This window comes from Dermacentor andersoni, chromosome 9 (genome assembly GCF_023375885.2).
Source record: "Dermacentor andersoni chromosome 9, qqDerAnde1_hic_scaffold, whole genome shotgun sequence".
Taxonomy (NCBI): domain Eukaryota; kingdom Metazoa; phylum Arthropoda; class Arachnida; order Ixodida; family Ixodidae; genus Dermacentor; species Dermacentor andersoni.
In genome coordinates, this window is record NC_092822.1 from 138,092,143 (window position 1) to 138,098,142 (window position 6,000).

A 6,000-nucleotide genomic window follows, 5' to 3' on the forward strand; every position below is an offset into this window, starting at 1 on the left:
CGACGTAGTCGCGATTCCCGCGCTACGGGTTGGGGAGTACCACGGAGCGACTGTGTGGGGCTAGATCCGGAGCTCGCCTTCAGCCCTAGCCGCACGCAGAGTGGAACCCCCACATTTGGCGCTACCAACGTGGATCGAATTCGGCAACACGGCGAGTCTTCTGGTGTGTGTTGGCGCTAGGACTACCCACGTTTCAGCGAACAGTGGCGGCTGGCTTGTCTGACCTCTCAGATTTGTTCATGTCAGATGTAGCGACGCAAAGTCAGCCACCTATTGCTAACGTGGCGGCAGCTGCTGAACAAACCGGCAGCTTTGATTTTGAGTGTTTCACGCGGAACAGTCAGGATTGCGCAAATGCCACGTTGGTGGAGGTTAACCCTGATACGAGGCGTGTCACGTTGGCCCCCTAGCCGCTTCGTGACGCGGACACAGAGGCACGCATGCCACTAAATAGAGACTTTTAGCCTGTCCGTTATTCCGACAAACGGGGGCGGATTGCCTGATTTGCGGTGGCGCAAACGTGAGCAGCCAGAGCGGTGCAGCCGCCTGGTGACTTAGAGTTCCACCAAACACGGAGCTGAAGCTGCAGCAACCGACTATATCCTGCTTCGCTGCTGGTACAAATCTTTGGCAGCAGCGTAGCTGTGAACACGATTACGCCGCTGTCAAAATTTTACACCAGCAGCTAAGCAGAATATAGTAATTAGATTTATGTTTGTATGGTTGCGCTTTTGCGCCACAAGCTAGCGCCACTAATCTGGTCGCTCGCGTTTACGCCCCCGCTACTAGACACTAGAGACTTTTTTAGCGTGTCCGCTATTCCGGCAAACTGGGGCGGATTATCGGATGGTCGGGGGCGTAAACGTGAGCGGCCAGATTGTGACGCCAGCTGGTGGCGCAAAGCTCAACCACCTAAACACAGGGCCAATTACTATCAGCTGGTGGCGCAAAGCTCAACCACGTAAACACAGGGCCAATTACTATATTCTTAGCTGGGGTGTAATTTTTCGACAGCGTCGTAATTGTGAACACAATTACGCCACTGCCGAATTTGCACCAGCAGCGAAGCAGAATAAAGTACGTTACTGCAATTTTAGCTCTGTGTGTGTCTGGTTGACCTCTACACCACCAGGCGGCTTCACTGCTCCGGCCGCTCACGTTTACGGCCCCGACCATCCGGTAATCCGCCCAAACCGCTCCAGTTTCCCGGAATGGCGGACACGCTAAAGGTATCTACTGTACCCCCGCTAAACCGACAAACCGCTCGCGCTTGCCCGAATACCGGACGCACTAAAATTCATCTCGACCAGGGCGGCAGAGGCACCCGGCCCTTCGGTCGAGAGTTTGCCGTCGAGCGAGGCAATGTTGCAGAACGCGTTGCAAATCACGCAGAGCTTAGCTGGCGCCCTGCAAGGCACAGTGCAGGCCTCGTCGCAAACCGAGCGACCACGGATTAAGGTAGACATGCCTACCTACAGTGGGTACCACGATCGTACGAGTGCAAGCAAGTACCTCGACCGTCTGCTGTATTACCAGCAAGCAACCGGGCTTTCAGACGCCGAACTCGTCGCGCGCGTGATCCTGGTTTCACTGACTGACCAGGCGGCTCGATGGTTCCAACTGACCAGACACCGATGCCGCACGATAGAAGAGTTCCGCGCGAAGTTGCGCGAGGACTTTCTTCCGGCCAACTACGAGTGGCGTTTGAGGAGAGAGCTGGAGCTTCGTAACCAGCATCCGGACGAGTCCCTGCTGGAGTATGTTCGAGCGATGGACGAACTTTATCGTCTCGCGAACCCTCTCGCCACCGACGCAGAGAAAGTTGAGCGCGTCACACGGCAGGCGCACCCCACGTTCGCGGCCTACTTCAGAGGATCTAGGTACAGAGACCTAGACGAACTCGCCGCCGAGGCGAAGCGCATCCAGGGGGGACATCCTCGCGGCGCGAGCATACCGTCCGCCTCCACCCGCGGCGCTGTCACTTGAGCCTCGCTGCGCGTGGAACGGCGGCGTGATCACTTCACACTCGTCTAGAGTCGACGCGTCGGCATCGTTCGCTGAGGAGCGCGTCCAGCGTAGTTGAGAATTATCAGACCGTGCTTCGGACCCGTACGCCTACGTGCTCAGAACAGCACCGACTAATGCCGCGCTCAGCGCGCCGCGACAGGAACGTGAGGCTGATGCGAGACCGGAGGGGCGGCACACGCCGAACGCTGTTCAAGGAAGCTACGGCGGGCCGGAGTGGAGCGACAGGCGCCCAGGCCACCGAGGCTTCGGCGGCTGTTGGTACCAATGCGGCCGACCAGGGCAACGTTACTAGACTAGCTTCAGTTGTGAAACTCCCTGCCCGCGCGCTTACAGCCGCTGTCGCCACTTCTGTGACAGCCGCCAGAGGGCAACGCTGTTCCATCGGGCTCCAGTGCAGACGCCTCGTCACTGCCTTGAACTCGTGCGGACGGGCAGTTCGCGCGTGTTTCACGCTCGCTGGCGGTCTCCCTAAAGCCCCTCAATCTCCCAAAGTAGCGCCATTCGCTTCCCTCCTCCTCCGCTCGGCGCGGCCTCGGCGGTGGCGCCGCCGGTGGTGGGCCTGCCGTAGCAGACGACGACTAACACGCTACGGGAGGAAATCAGCAGAAAAGTTCGTTCGAGCCCTGCGGAGCAGTTTTTTCAATCGAGATCTTTCTTCGTCAGTCGGTAACTGGCCTTTAGAATTTAGTGTTCGAATTGCGGAAGAAATAGAGAAAACGACCATTATTTAAGGCGTAAAGCACGCGACTTTGAGAGTTCGTGTTGCTGAAACACGACGCAAGCACGCGGTGTACTCAAACACGCGCGTAATTACCAAAGTTTCAGGTGTTGACAGCGTGAAAGTATGTGTACGTGGTTTCGTAGGTTCGTTCACGTACCTGCAGGACACTTTTGTTCGGTCGGCGCGTGAGAGATTCCGGCTGTGTGCGGTCAGCAATGCCTGGCAACAGGGCCGCTTTTTCATTGCGGGGTGCTTTGGTAATCGTGACGATATATTGTTTTTTTTTTACAAGTACTGCTCCAGGAGGGTACATGTAATGGCTAACGGAGGACTCTGAAGAGCACGTAACATTACACTAATGCAGGCGTCGCAGGGAGTGTTCGCATACAAAATTGGCTGTCCGTGATCTTATACCCCCTTGGCATGCACAGGCTTCGGCGAGCCCCATCCAGCCCTGGTTCTAGCTTTGGTGTTCCCGTTGCCGCTTTGGTGCCCTGGAGGCGCCGTTAATAATACGAAATAATGACAAGTTGTTACAACTAGTAAATCAAATTTATTGAAGAAATACAATCGCGCCGAGGCGCCAACTTCTAAAGCAGCGCTAGCGCGCGAGTATTATGAAACGCCAACGAGGAATTTACCGGCCCACGTACGACTCTACGATCAAAGTGCACGTTAAACATCCCCAGGCGAGCTAGATAAAGTTATCCGGAGCCATCCACTACGACCTCCATCCTAGCCTTAGTCGCTTCGGAACGTTAAAAACGTTAATCACCACAAACCAAATCAATACATGCGGGCGTACATTCGAAGCTGAAAGACTGCATCGTAAGTCATAGTGAGCCTTGCAAAAGCGTCCAGAATGTGCTAACTTCTGGTGGAGCTCAAAACACACCCTGAATAATGTCGCTTTTATGTCACAGGCCAGCTGCAGATGCGTGTATTCTACCGCAAGACGAAACTACATGAAACAAAGAGAGCACATTCGAAAAAAAAAAAAAAGTCAGACAACGCGCACTTTTTCGAAGCGGAAGGCGTGAACTAGGCTCAAAATAAGAGGTTCTGAGTAGCCATGGCCCTTACTTCACTAAGCCGTGCGTTCTTTGCCACTTCCTCGAAGTCAACCCACCCGATCCTGCGAATCCACACTTCTTTTTGCGTTGCGCCCGCCGGACGGCAAAGCAAAAAGCTTTTTGCCCTCGCTGTGTCTGTTGCGGCAACAGAAGGCGCAGCAGCATGGCATCGCAATTCAGTTCTCGGCCCTGCACATTCTATTGCGCTAACGCACTCCGTCAGTCCGCCTGCCGTACTTTCGTCGCGCAGGCCCAACAATGGAGGTCGGCGCGCGCTGGAAACAAAAAATACACAAAAGCGCGGCGCCTGCTCCGCGCAGGAAAGAAAAAAATGTACAAAAGCGCGGCGCCTGCTTCCACGTGACATAGATTGGCCAATGGGGGAGCGGAGGAGACTGGGGCGACAGGAGGTGTGGAGGAGGACGCGCCAGGGTGAGAGGGGTGTCGGAAAGATCTAAGAATGGCGCTACTTTTGAAAAATTGAGGGGCTTTAGGTCTCCCTTGTCCGAATGAGTGATACCACGAGAAAGCGGTATCCACCTACAGCAATAAGATTATCGCGCATGTTCGTTAATACTGAAAGAAGGGTAAACTGCTCGAAAGGAAGAAACGCATATAGCGAAGTGCAGAAGCTGCGTTTCTAAATGTCGTGTGTTTCTTCCTGTCGCCTCAACGTTTCGCGCAGTTTAGGCTCACGAGCCTGAATATCTGGCCAAAGTGCGTGATTGTAGGATGATGCTCATCCCCACCGAAGCTTCTCACCACGCCAAAGAAGCGCTACAAAAAGAAAGACGAGGTCGGTCCTTCTACACACAAGCCACTAAAAAAATAAAAACAGAAATAAAAGAAGTCAGATTTTTCATACCGTGAATGAATGAATGAATAGAATTTATTGATAGGAAAGACAGAGAGGTCGACCTGAGCTAGTGCGCTCTAGTCTGCTACTCTGCACTGGGGAAGAGGGAAGTGGAGTTAAAGTATTGGGATGGATGATGATGATAAGAGAAGTGGTGAGTGCTTATGTACATGAGACAGTTGCCTCGCTAGAGCCGCTCGTCGAGCATACCGTGAAGATGTTTAATCAGCGAAGCTGAAACGTGCGGCCCCTGTGTTTATCACTGGGTTAATTCCGAGGGTTCTTTAAAGTATTTCTCAGTTATGAGGTTACACACACAATTGGCTGCGAGAGAGAACGACGTCACTGACCGTATGCCCGCAGTCCGCAGTTGTCGCTTGCGTTCGATGTCTCGAGTTTGCTCGGCGGCGTGGTTAGCAGCCTTCGCCTGCGATTTGCCGCTTGTGATTCTTCGAAATTAAATTTCTTCAAAATTAAATCTTTCCGTTACGTAAGACCATGAGTTGCTCATACTCCCTTAAGCAATTGCTCATACCCCCGTAAACGCGGCCTCCCCATTACGACGACAGAAGTGAAGTGAAATTCTACGCTGGAAAGATGAACGGCCACGCAGCCAGCTGTGGAAGACGACGACGAACGCGGGAGCAGTGGCACGAGCGCGTGCCGTTGATTTTGCACAGAGTTCCCGGTCGGCACGAGGAATCGCTCTGTTTCACGTCGAGCGAAGCGTCGCATTGCTGGGAGCACAGAAAAAGTGGTGCGTCGAACTGTAGACATCGTTCCGATAGCGGCCTATGCAGCCAGGTACGCAGCACGCCGGCATCGTCTGCTGATATTCTTAAGAAACTCGGCGAAGGCTACAGTTCTACGGATGACATGCTTGCTGAAATTCGCGGTCAAGAACGAACCACAGAATACACCAACGCTGCACCGCGTGCTTAGTCTGGCCCGCCCGCGTAGCCGGCTAGTGAGGAAGTGAAGCCGGGCGCGACTGCAGCGCCACGAAGGCGCGGGCGGGTGGCGGTTCCGGGCAACGGCGCCGAGTTTTAAAACTGAAGCTACTCTAGTAACGTTGGACCAGGGCACATCGCCCGTGACTACGGCCGCACGCCGGGCCGAGGACGAGCCCGTGGCTCGGGAAACGGGCTAGGCCGCCTGTGATCCACCTTGGGTCCCAGCCGGCGATGTCGAACACAACCGGTGGTATCGGGTTACTTGCGCATTTGGCTTGTCGCGTAGGAGGGGTTGCGCACTCGCAGGCGCCGTTCATCGAGCGAATGATAGCCCGAAAGAAATTCGCTGCATTATTGGATACCGAAGCA